The sequence below is a fragment of the Lotus japonicus genome, chromosome 2, assembly GCF_012489685.1.
Source record: "Lotus japonicus ecotype B-129 chromosome 2, LjGifu_v1.2".
Classification (NCBI taxonomy): Eukaryota; Viridiplantae; Streptophyta; class Magnoliopsida; order Fabales; family Fabaceae; genus Lotus; species Lotus japonicus.
In genome coordinates this window covers 59,091,173-59,104,532 of record NC_080042.1, presented here as the reverse complement: position 1 = coordinate 59,104,532, position 13,360 = coordinate 59,091,173, and the positions used below count along the sequence as shown (strand labels likewise).

The 13,360-nt window shown below is 37.3% G+C and overlaps 2 long non-coding RNA genes across 3 annotated transcripts; both read left to right on the top strand.

Moving 5' to 3' along the window:
- The first annotated feature begins 1,665 nt into the window (after positions 1-1,665).
- On the top strand, positions 1,666-4,559 carry LOC130735501 (uncharacterized). 2 transcript variants are annotated; one of them, XR_009018480.1, is made up of 3 exons: positions 1,666-2,629; positions 2,800-2,869; positions 4,271-4,559. It is a non-coding gene; the product is annotated as an uncharacterized LOC130735501 (long non-coding RNA). The 2 variants fall into 2 exon arrangements; XR_009018481.1 differs by lacking the exon at positions 4,271-4,559 and adding an exon at positions 3,903-4,151.
- Positions 4,560-7,483: 2,924 nt separating this feature from the next.
- Positions 7,484-10,272, top strand: LOC130735500 (uncharacterized). Its single transcript, XR_009018479.1, has 3 exons — positions 7,484-8,344; positions 8,515-8,584; positions 9,986-10,272. It is a non-coding gene; the product is annotated as an uncharacterized LOC130735500 (long non-coding RNA).
- Positions 10,273-13,360: the final 3,088 nt, after the last annotated feature.

Genomic DNA, 13,360 nt, shown 5'->3' with positions numbered 1-13,360 from the left:
GAATTAAACTCTCCTTGACTGCAATTTTATTATCCAATAGCTGCCAAAAGAAGAGCACTACCTTAGGAGGTACCAATTTGCGGATATGTTTCGGAACCAGCCACGAAGGCTCACCAAAAATTCTGAGTTCCACTGCATCACAGAAAAGTTTGACCGAGAAGCGGCCCGAGGGGTCACCAACCCAGATAATTGAATCAGGGCCTGAGCACACGGGACTACTGAATTTAGAGCACCAACAAGCTGCCTCTGTAGGTCTAGTTCCCAATCAAATAAACTCTGACGCAGATTCAAAGACCATGTCCAAGAATCGTTAGAGAATGTCCCGATGGAATTTATTGTCACATTTTTATCAATCGCTAAAGCAAACAATCGAGGATACCTGGCGTAGATGGGTACCATTTCGAGCCATGGGTCTAACCAGAACCTGATGTTTTGGCCATGTCCCAAACAACAAACACATTCTTCCTTGAAAACCTTAGCAATCACAATATCCTCCTTTAGCACCTTGAATATGTCTTGTGCATAAATAGAGAGATGAGAAGAAGGGACTAAAATATCATGAAGGAGCAGCCGGTTTGGATCACAATTGTACTTTGCACACAGAACCCGCCTCCAAAGAGCGTTTCTTTCGGTCCCAAGCCTCCAGAACCATTTAATTAGCATTGCTTTATTCTTCCAACCCAAGAAACCGAGTCCAAGCCCACCCAATTGCAGACCTTTACAGACCTGGGCCCACGCTATCCATGCTATACGTCGGCCACCCTCCTTTCTCCCCCACAAAAATGATCGCATCAGCTTTTCCATCTCCCCAATCACCCCAACCGGGGCAAGGAAAACTGCCATATGATAGATGGGAACAGCGCTCATCACTGCTTTTAGCATAACTAGTCTCCCGCTAAGAGATAGCCATTTAGAGCTCCACAATCCCAGTTTACTCCTCATTTTTTCTATAACAGGCCTCCAAAAGCTCTTCTTCCTTGGGTTATCACCCAAAGCTGCCCCTAAATAGTCAATAGGTAGTGTGCCAACACTAACATCCAATAAATCAGCTAATCGGTTCGTTGAGATATCATCCACATTACACCCGATCAATAATGATTTCTCATAATTAACCTTGAGTCCTGAGATAGCAAGAAAGATCTCCAAAATTGCTCCAATGTTTTTAATGTGCATAGGGTCATTACAACAAAAGATTAGAGTATCATCCGCAAACTGCAGATGATTTAGGAGAAAGTCATTCCCAATCTGATATCCGCAAGGACTAGGTAAACATAGCAGTTTATTCAACATGCAAGAGAAACCGTTTACACAAATATCAAAGAGGAGGGGGGATAATGGATCCCCTTTCCGAAGCCCTTTTTCAATTTTGAAGAAGTCGGTTGGAGACCCATTAACTAGGACAGCAAGAGAGGCTGTGGAGACACATACCTCCATCCATTGAACCCACCTTCTACCAAATCCCATTTCCCCCAATAGCTCTAGTAAGAAAACCCAATCAATATTGTCATAAGCTTTGGCGAAATCCAGTTTTAGTAATATCCCTCCCTCACGGTGTTTTTTCATATCATCAACCACCTCATTTGCAACTAGAATGCAATCCGCAATTTGTCTACCTTTAGTGAAAGCAAACTGATTATCTGAGATTAGGGAGGGCATGACACCTTGAAGTCGAGAAGCCAGCACCTTCGAGATAAATTTGTATATGCTTCCGATTAGGCTAATAGGGCGGTAATCTGAAATGGAAGATGGATTGGGTGATTTGGGGATCAGCGCTATAAAAGCTGCATTTAGGCCTTTTACAAGTTTCCCATGGTCATGAAATTATTTGAAGATCTTCAAAATATCATCTTTAATCACCCCCCAAAATTCCTTGAAGAAGGAAAGATTAAAGTCGTCGGGTCCCGGAGCTCTATTTCCATCGCAAGCTTGAACGGTAGCCCAGATTTCCGCCTCAGTAAATGGTTCTTCCAGCCTTATCTTTGCTACTGAACTAACTCTCCCCATATTACCACATCGAAGTTTGGCTTTCCCATTCCTCCCTCCTCTGAAAAAGGCTTGAAAATGGTTAAAAACAGCAATTTTAATAGCATTGGGAGCTGTTAGGACTTCGCCATCAGCATTCAGACATCTCAAGTTTCCCCGGGACTCTCTTACTTTAGACACCTTGTGAAATGATCCGTTTTAAAATAAAAGTAGGGACAAAAAAAAAGACAGAGAATAGAAGATTAAAAAAAAAACAAGAAAAACAAAAATCTAACCTTTAAAAAACCCACCGTAACCCCACCCTATTCCTAATGAAAAAAAAACAATTCCCTAATTCTTAAAACAAAACCACGTAATACTACCCCATCTACCCACTACTTTTCTATCTAAACCTTATGTTCTCTCTCGTTTTTGCTCTGCGTCAGAGAGCAAGCAATTGATTATCTCCCACAAATTCTTGTTCATCTTTTGTTCTTTTTCACTACAAGTTCCACACCAAATTTCCGATTCCAATAGACACCCATGAAGGAATATTTTGGCATCCAAGTGGAAGTGCTTTTGGGATAATTTTGAGGGTTAGGGTTTGTGCTCTAAGGAAGGAGAAGAGTATCCACTCCTACAGAATTGTTCTTCCTATTTCATTGAGGTATATCTATCACTTATAGATTTAAAGAATGATATCATAGTATATGTTAGACTTGAGTAGGATTTTTTTTAGGGGTTTGGGTACATAATTGGGGATTTCATAGTTGCTCATGGGTATTACGACATAAGATAATTGTTGCTGAAGGTTTGAAGTTGATTTTTGGTGTTCAGATCTGCCGGTTAGTGGTTCGTTTGGTTGTCGCGCCGTTGTAGAGAGCAATCGTGTTGGTTCTTCGTAACTGTGAGTGGTTTTCAACTGCTATGACATATTTTTAACAGTCTTATAACTGATTTAATTACTTTATCATATTGCCTACTTATCTAAATTGGGGAAACATGCTTTTTATATGTTTGACTATCATTCTTGAACTCTGAAAGCTGATTTTATGAAGCTGATTTTGAGTATGTTTTATGAGTTGATATGAGAAGAGAATGACATTGGTTTAATTTTGAAATTATATGAAATTGAGATTGTGAACTTGAAAAGCTTTTATGAGCATTGAAAAGTTGATGTTGAGAATGTTATTTTGAAAAGCTTTGATGAGTATTGGAAAGCTGATTTTGAGACTGTTGATGAGACTTGATATGATTTGAGAAAATGGTTTTGGGGATCCTTGATAGAACCCCGTAGCCGTTAGCGGAGGTAACGACCTAGGTGCACCTAGCTAGTTTAATTTCGGGAGGAGAGGGCTATCCGTTAGATGGAGCCGCCAGTGCACAGAAAGGGCTATCAACGAGATGTAGCTTCCCCCGATGAGATTGATGAGATATGACATGATTCCGGGTGGAGAGGGCTATCCGTTAGATGGAGCCGCCTCTTGGGTAAGATAATCCTTAAGAGGAAAGGGCTATCAACGAGATGTAGCTTCCCCCGATGACACGATGTGACTTAAGAAAGGAAAGGGTTATCCGTTAGATGGAGCCGCCCCTATCGGAGAGGCCATCCCTTAGGAGGAAAGGGCTATCAACGAGATGGAGCCGCCTCATGGTTCTACATGTGTAACCCTATTAATTATATTTTTGGTTTTATGTTTTTCATATCTGGACATGATTTTAACTGTATTTATTTGAAATGGTTATTTATGAACTTTATGATTTTTGTCAAGTTCATTGTTGAAATGATTTAAACTGGTATTATTGATGATATAAATTGTTTATACTGAGCTGAGAGCGAAAAACTCGTGCCTAGTTTGTTTCCCCTTCCTGTTCATGGGGGTTGTTGACTGCTCACTAAGTCTTTGTGACTTACCCCATTCATTATTTTCCCTCCACAGATTTTCAGGCAACTGAGTAGCAGATTGTTGTCAGGTTCAGATCATTCGGCCCATTTCGTTTATAGGCCTCATTTGGCAGGTGGTCATATTGGTATCTTTGTTGGTCTTTGTTATTCTGCAGCTATAGGGGAGTCTTGGGGGATATAGTTGTTATTTATTTTTAAATTTAAGAAATTGCACTTTAGTGCTGAATTTGGAATTTATGTATTCTTGGAATTCTAGTTATGATAAACATCAATTGATAGGTTTTATTATTTTGGAGATATTGATATTACAGGAAATATTATTTTGTATTTTTTTTTTACAAATTCTGGTAAACATGTATAACTTTGGGAAATCATTTTGGAAAGTGGGTTTTGGTTAAACAGGCTTGCCAGGCTAAGGTGATAGTCTGTGCGCCGGTCACGGCTTAGGATTTTGGGTCGTGACAAAGTTGGTATCAGAGCTTTGGTTGTAGGTCCTATTAGCTGCAGACATGAGGTTGTAATGGAATCTTGCTAGTAAATTGTGAACCGCGGCACAACTTACTTCAAAGATGCTATTAACGCCTCATGAGAGTCCTAAAGTTGTTTCCAAAGTGTGATTTGAGTTTGTTCCTCATTCACTGAGTTCCGAGTCATGTGTTATGTTTGATGAATATTCTTTGTTCAGTTAGGATGCCACCTAAATTAGGATTTCTATTATAAGACGATTAGCTTGTTAGAACCCTCCGTAAGACATTTGGGGTCAGTAGCGTTCGATAGTGTAGTGCAAGCCAAAGGCGATAGACGTTGGTTGTTTGTTGACGTAGGAAATGTTAAGGTGCTTATATCGAGACAATGAAATTTATTAATGATAGAGCTTGCAATTGGCTTGAAGGGATTACAACATGATGTGAATCTATGTGTTGGAGTTGTTATTGGGAGCGTCAACCAAGTGTTAGAAAAAGGGAGCAACAACAAGTGAGTGTCATTGGAGAGGTTGATGTCACATTGATTGTTCACGTTAAACTTAATTATCATGCTTTTCTAGTACTAGTCAAGGGTGGATCATAGAGGTTTATTGATGCTTTTGAGAGTATATGGAGAGCACTTGGATGCTCATGCATAAGGGTGGCAAAGTTAACGTCATTCAGTTGGAGGATTGTAACACATGATTGATCTAATGACTTTATGGTATGTGAGCGATTGGATCGGCTTTGATAACGTGAATAAATTTTCCTAGAAACTCATAAATCGTTTTTTTTCTAAATTGTTAGAGATGACTTTGCATATAAGTTTGAGCTGCTGAAGAAAATTGATAATAATTTCTCAAGTACTCTCTAGAGTAATTCTAGTAGATAATCTTAAAGCTTTATGTAGAGTCATAGACTAGATTTAAAGGGCCCTTACGATCCATTTTTCCTCAAATGCATTTTTGCATGAGATCTACACCTTGTTTTGTTTGTCAAAAGATCATCATGTAGCTTTCTTTGGAGATAGTAGGGTGTGACATTAGCGCAGTCAAACAAGTCATATTATGGAGGATTTTCTTGGGGTTGTGGTGCAACTTCCTCTAGTCGTGGATAAGCGTTAGTAGAAGCGTCTTTAGCATTTTCTTTGACTCCCTACAACACTTGTAGACAAGCTATGAGTTCTTTTCGCCGAGGTAGTGCAGTATCTAAAAATAATGGTAAATGAAACAGTAGTCGATGTTAACGACATGTAAGGAGAGTTGAGCTCGAGTCTTTATTTTGACCCATCAAGATGTTTAGGCAACCAATGAAGTGGCAATAAGTATACTCCCTATATGATATTGAGATGATTATGTTTTCCTTAGCGCTAAAGATATATACTCTTTTATCATTGTTGTCAGCTTAGTGAATTATCTTCTTTCATGAATAAGATGTTGGTCATTGCTGAACCTCTTGGAGAGTATTTGATAGTTGATTTTGTGAACCATTATTTTTAAGGTATCCATTGGAGATCGATTGAGAGTTGTTGATAGTCGTTACAGCTTAAGACATAATTGATTTTAATGTGATCTTTGGATATAGATTGGATAATCTTTTGTCAATGATACTTTGGACTGTCATAAATAGGGTAGTGAGATTTAAAGTACCGCGAGAGTTGTTTTTCTCATTTCCGGGAGAGTGAAGTTGGACACCTCACAATCCAGTTTCAGCATTGAAAGTTAACAAGTTACTACGGAAGAGTTGTAGATGACAATTGATCTTGGTAAGAGATACTCAGTTAGCAAAATTGAAACTAGAAGAGATTTTTGTAGTGTGTATTTTGCAGAATGTATTTCCTAGAGAATTTTCTGGTGTACCTTCCAATAAGGGGATAGAGTTCTCCATATAGTTAGTTTCTAAACCAGATTTATTGTGAAGAAGAGAGTCAAGACTGTGTAGTTATGTGTAGACTACAAGCAAATGGAGAATATGATGGTTTAAAAAAAAGACTTAGTGATCTAGGTACCATAAATGGAATATTAAGAAAGAGAGAATTTTGAAGACCACTTACAAAACATGTTATGACTGTAATGGGTTGTTAGTCATGCATTTAGACTTAGTGATGTCAATGCTGTTTTAAGAATTCAATGAACCGCATCTTTAAGTCATTCTTTTAGCACTTTGTGATTGTGTTTATTGGAGGTATTCTTATTCATTCTGAGGATAAAGAAGAACACTATAAGCTTGCTAATAGAAGAGTTATGTTTGGGATTGTCCATCCCAAAGGACTGTCGACTTTTATGCAGATTCATTTTAATTTGGTTGGTGATTGGGTTAATGATGAGAAACATGATCAAGGTCAAGATTCATAGGTGGTGAAGTTGGTAGAGGATTTTTAAGGTAAAAAGGTTCCACGTTTTCCAGTAGACTCTGATGATATTTATGACTTTAATGTCGGCTGTGTGTGCCTAATACAAATAGTTTGTGGAGGAAAATATTAGAGGATGTTTATCATTATTTTTAGATCATACATCCAGGTTCTAATAAAATGCATTAAGATTTGAAGAAATTTTATTTATGGGAAAGGATGAAGGAGGACAAAAAAAAAATTGTTTCTAAAGGTTTAGCATGTCGACAGGTGACAGATGAGCATAAAAGCAAATAATGTTGCTTCAATCCATTAAGATACCATAGGGAAAGTGAGAAGGTGTAGTTATGAACTTGGTGAGAGGTTTGCTTAGGAAATTAATACGTTATGATTTTGTATCGGTAATTATGGATCAATTGACTGAGTATGTACACTTTTGCCTATAAATAGTACTTATACTACAACATGGTATCCTAAGATTTAGCCTAGATGAGATAGTTTGTTTGCATAGAGTGAGCGTGTCTATAATTTAGATCAAGGAGATTAATGGAATGCATTGTTTTTAGAAGACTTTCAAAGTTGTTGTTGGGCCACATTAAAATTTGAGTACAACTTTGTATCTTTAAATTGATGGTTAATTTAAAAGGCCTATTCAGATCTTGGAAAATATGTTTCGTGCGTATGTTTTAGAATTCCGAAGGAATTGGAGAGCATAATTTGTCTTTGATGAAGTTCGCTTATAATAGCAGCTACCAGTCCAGCAATAAGATTGTAGAATTTGAGGTCATGTATGGTAGGAGATGCAGATTACCAATAGGTTGGTTTGATGTTGAAGAAGACAAGTTTGTAGACTCTCAGAACTTGTACAAGATACAATAGAGAAAGATTAAGATGGTTCCAAATCATTTGGTTACAATTTAGAGTAGGCAAGAGTCTGATGTTGGTAGGAGGCGACACCCTTCAAGTTTGTCGATTGCGATCATGTGTTCTTACGCGTTTCTCTAATGAAGTGAGTGTATAGTTTGGTAAGGAAGGGAAGTTAAGTTCAAGATTTCTTTAATGTAGGTACTTTAGCGAGGACCATCTAGTGAAGAGATGACTTAGGAACCAGACTATGCACGAGAAGTATCCACTCTTATTTGAAACCCAGTGTTAGCTCAAAATTCGAGGACGAATTTTCTTTAAGGGGGGAAGATTGAAATGATCCGTTTTAAAATAAAAGTGGGGACAAAAAAAAAGACAGAGAATAGAAGATTAGAAAAAAAAAAACAAGAAAAACAAAAATCTAACCTTTAAAAAACCCACCGTAACCCCACCCTATTCCTAATGAAAAAAAAAACAATTCCCTAATTCTTAAAACAAAACCACGTAATACTACCCCATCTACCCACTACTTTTCTATCTAAACCTTATGTTCTCTCTCGTTTTTGCTCTGCGTCAGAGAGCAAGCAATTGATTATCTCCCACAAATTCTTGTTCATCTTTTGTTCTTTTTCACTACAAGTTCCACACCAAATTTCCGATTCCAATAGACACCCATGAAGGAATATTTTGGCATCCAAGTGGAAGTGCTTTTGGGATAATTTTGAGGGTTAGGGTTTGTGCTCTAAGGAAGGAGAAGAGTATCCACTCCTACAGAATTGTTCTTCCTATTTCATTGAGGTATATCTATCACTTATAGATTTAAAGAATGATATCATAGTATATGTTAGACTTGAGTAGGATTTTTTTTAGGGGTTTGGGTACATAATTGGGGATTTCATAGTTGCTCATGGGTAGTACGACATAAGATAATTGTTGCTGAAGGTTTGAAGTTGATTTTTGGTGTTCAGATCTGCCGGTTAGTGGTTCGTTTGGTTGTCGCGCCGTTGTAGAGAGCAATCGTGTTGGTTCTTCGTAACTGTGAGTGGTTTTCAACTGCTATGACATATTTTTAACAGTCTTATAACTGATTTAATTACTTTATCATATTGCCTATTTATCTAAATTGGGGAAACATGTTTTTTATATGTTTGACTATCATTCTTGAACTCTGAAAGCTGATTTTATGAAGCTGATTTTGAGTATGTTTTATGAGTTGATATGAGAAGAGAATGACATTGGTTTAATTTTGAAATTATATGAAATTGAGATTGTGAACTTGAAAAGCTTTTATGAGCATTGAAAAGTTGATGTTGAGAATGTTATTTTGAAAAGCTTTGATGAGTATTGGAAAGCTGATTTTGAGACTGTTGATGAGACTTGATATGATTTGAGAAAATGGTTTTGGGGATCCTTGATAGAACCCCGTAGCCGTTAGCGGAGGTAACAGCCTAGGTGCACCTAGCTAGTTTAATTTCGGGAGGAGAGGGCTATCCGTTAGATGGAGCCGCCAGTGCACGGAAAGGGCTATCAACGAGATGTAGCTTCCCCCGATGAGATTGATGAGATATGACATGATTCCGGGTGGAGAGGGCTATCCGTTAGATGGAGCCGCCTCTTGGGTAAGATAATCCTTAAGAGGAAAGGGCTATCAACGAGATGTAGCTTCCCCCGATGACACGATGTGACTTAAGAAAGGAAAGGGCTATCCGTTAGATGGAGCCGCCCCTATCGGAGAGGCCATCCCTTAGGAGGAAAGGGCTATCAACGAGATGGAGCCGCCTCATGGTTCTACATGTGTAACCCTATTAATTATATTTTTGGTTTTATGTTTTTCATATCTGGACATGATTTTAACTGTATTTATTTGAAATGGTTATTTATGAACTTTATGATTTTTGTCAAGTTCATTGTTGAAATGATTTAAACTGGTATTATTGATGATATAAATTGTTTATACTGAGCTGAGAGCGAAAAACTCGTGCCTAGTTTGTTTCCCCTTCCTGTTCATGGGGGTTGTTGACTGCTCACTAAGTCTTTGTGACTTACCCCATTCATTATTTTCCCTCCACAGATTTTCAGGCAACTGAGTAGCAGATTGTTGTCAGGTTCAGATCATTCAACCCATTTCGTTTATAGGCCTCATTTGGCAGGTGGTCATATTGGTATCTTTGTTGGTCTTTGTTATTCTGCAGCTATAGGGGAGTCTTGGGGGATATAGTTGTTATTTATTTTTAAATTTAAGAAATTGCACTTTAGTGCTGAATTTGGAATTTATGTATTCTTGGAATTCTAGTTATGATAAATATCAATTGATAGGTTTTATTATTTTGGAGATATTGATATTACAGGAAATATTATTTTGTATTTTTTTTTTACAAATTCTGGTAAACATGTATAACTTTGGGAAATCATTTTGGAAAGTGGGTTTTGGTTAAACAGGCTTGCCAGGCTAAGGTGATAGTCTGTGCGCCGGTCACGGCTTAGGATTTTGGGTCGTGACACCTTGAGAAAATAATGAGAGTTTCGATCACCATCTTTTAGCCATTCACCCTCGCCTTTTGAAGCCACATCCTTTCTTCCAATCTATATTCTTTCCACAGATGATTAAGGATCTGAAGCCTATTCTTACGCAAGTCATCGGAGACTCCATCCCTCTCCATTCTGGTCACAACCTCATGAAGTTCACCTTCCAGAATTTTGATTTTCTCTGAACCCCACACGCCCCTTTTCGCATTCCATTCCCTGATTTTTCCGCGCAATTCTTTCAATTTCATTTGGAGCCTATAGCCGGACCATCCCTCCACCATTGGGGATGCCCACCACTCCTCTACTAATGCCTTGAACCCCTTCTCCAGCAGCCAATAATTATAAAATTATTGATTCTTTGATTCTTTTTGTTTTGGTAACAAAAGCTTCAAAGAAAGAAAAACCAGAAAAACTACAGAGCCTAAGGCCTGAGATGCATGATTAATTCTATGTTTCATTGTTAAGTACTCGTTTTATTAAACATTTATGGTTTCAGATGTAATTTATTTGGGTGCGTCTTCAACTTGATTCACTTAAAATTTTTCTTTATTTAGTTTTTTTTAGAAAGATTGAGGTAATTCTTCTTTGAATTGGTGGCGTTTGGCGGTGGATTTTGTGACTGGCTTGGGTAATGAAGGATTGGTTGGCATGTTGAAGTCAAATGGTACCTCAGCTAGTGTTGTTTTTGGGTTGTGAGGATGTAATTTTTGTTTTCTGGATAGGTGGTTTATTTTGTGGCGTTGTTTTTTGGCTTGCTTTAGAATTATGCATTTTTTTCCTCCATTAGGTTTTTATTTTGATGAGTTATTTTTAATAAGGTTTTAATGAGGTAATTTCTTAAGTATAGTCATTGTAGAGGGAGTTTGTTTGGCTTATTTTGAGATTTGCATGTATTGAACTGGTGTTCCCCTTCTCGTTCTCATATAGCTTTCTATTTCAATAATATCTTTTGCTTTAAAAAAAATTGAGAATCACTCTTTAATGTTTCAATAAACTCATTTTGGATTTACAAATTACAAGCCGAAATGTATTCAACAAGCACACTTGAGTACTTATACCCAATTACACAAAGAGGTACAATATATAAAGGGATTCGCAAGGATACTCACTGATTAAAAAAAAAATACTCACACTACTTTTTTAGAAAACGCTTTTTTAGATAAAACCATCCGATCCAACACTGATTATTTACACAAAATTGTCCCATATTTCTTTTGTTTAAAAATATTTAGTTATGAGTTTATAATAATTTTGCTTACTCAAATTTTATTTAATTTTAAAATCAAGTTTTTCTCTCTCCATATGTATCACTTCTTTTCCTTTCTCTTTTCTCCTTGTTGTTATCTTTTGGTCATAATTGTCTACATTTTAACTAAGGTATGTTTTTTGTGACATGATGTAGGACTAGATGTTCTTGCATCTTGAATGTAACATTTGTGCCTATCGGCCTGTTGTATGTTAATTGATTTATTTTAGAAGATTTGGATTTTTTGTGTGGTCAACAAGCTAAGGTTGTTGAAGAAGCTTATGTGTGCTAATCAGAGAATATATCAAGTGTGATCAAATCGGCTACAAATGATTTGATTGCGTTTAATGTGTGGAAGTTTTATCTTTTATTCAAATCTTACACGTTAAGATTTGTTGCTGGTTTTAAAAGATTAACTTCCTAATTTACTATGGACTCTTTGTTCGTTCAAGCTCATCGAATACAAGGCCTGAAGAACTGCTATATTAGAAGACCTAAGCCTAGTTGTTAGGTGTCTTTTTTATTGAGAGATTAAGGTTTTATATTTGTGAGTTCACACTGTATTTTTGTAACTCTCTTGGCTGTTCCATTGGTTACCCTTTGGCTGAGATTTGTTTGGTTGTTCGTGTTTGATCGTGAGATCTGACTTTGTTATTGTAAGGGATCAATCACTAGGGCAGTGATTGTGAGAGAAAGTGAGAGGGGCTCTCATACTTAAGATGAGGACTAAGTACAAAACACTAGGTATTATTAGGTGACGTGGGTATTAAGCAAGGTTTACTTTTGTAAAACCATTGTACCAATATACTAATAGTGGATTTGCTTTATCGGGTGAAAACCCTCAAGATGTAGGTGATATTGCACTGAACTAGTTTACTAATCTCTTGTGTTAATCTTTATTGTTTTACTGATTAATTTCCTGAACTGCACGTTTTTGTTTGTGATATGTTGTACACGATGTCTTAGACATTTGGTAGAACATATGTCCTACGGTTACCAGAATTTCACTCCTCTTTACCACTAACTGTCATTGAAACACTAAGAACATCTCTAATACTAGTTCTTAAGCACTATTTATGTGGGCTCGTACTGCTACATATGCTTAAGATACTATTAAGCAACTTTTGCATATTTCGCTCAAACTATAAGTTCTTAGCACTATTCATTTGATATCACTACACGACATTATTTATTTTTTTCATTTTCATAAAGTAATAAAACAAAACTCAGGAAGTAACCAAGCAGTGGCGGAACTAGACTTAAATAATTGGGGTGGCCAAAGTAGAAAAAATCAAATATAAGATTTTCATAAACTAAATGAAATTTAGAAGAAAAAAATACTTAGGGATAGATAGTCTCTTTGAATCCAAACATGTTCCATTTCTTTTCTGATTATTTCAAAAGAGTTATTAGAACTTCAAAAGTACACTAAATCTTGGTAACATGGCTTAATTTGTAGGTATATATTATACGTATCAACAAGCTAGTGATAGAATGCTTAGGCTTTCTTTCTGCAAAAATCGTCCCCAAACTTTAAAATTAGCAAAAAACGTCCTCCAACTATACATGCAGTTGCACTTTTGGTCTGCTGTTTGCCTTCCGTGAGAAAATTAAAGTGAGAAGCTGATGTGGCTCCCTCACGCGTGTCTCACGTGACTTTCTTCAGAGAGCTTGAAGACTGACTAGACAAGTCACATGCTTCTCACGTGACTCTAAAAGGTTCCAACGATTATGAAATTGCAAACCCTAATTAGACCTGATTACCCCATTTTAGAGTCACGTGAGAAGCATGTGACGTATCCAGTCATCAAGCTCTCTGAAAAAAGTCACGTGAGACACGCGTGAGGGAGCCACATCAGCTTCTCACGTTAGTTTTCTCACGGAAGACAAACGGCAGACCAAAAGTGCAATAGGGATGGCAATATGGGCTCAGCCCGTTGGGCCAGCCCGCCCCGCCACCGTTTTGGGGCGCACTGGGCTGGAAAATGTAACCCATAAATTCTTTCAGCCCGCCCCGTTTTGGCCCGCAATTTAGCGGGCTG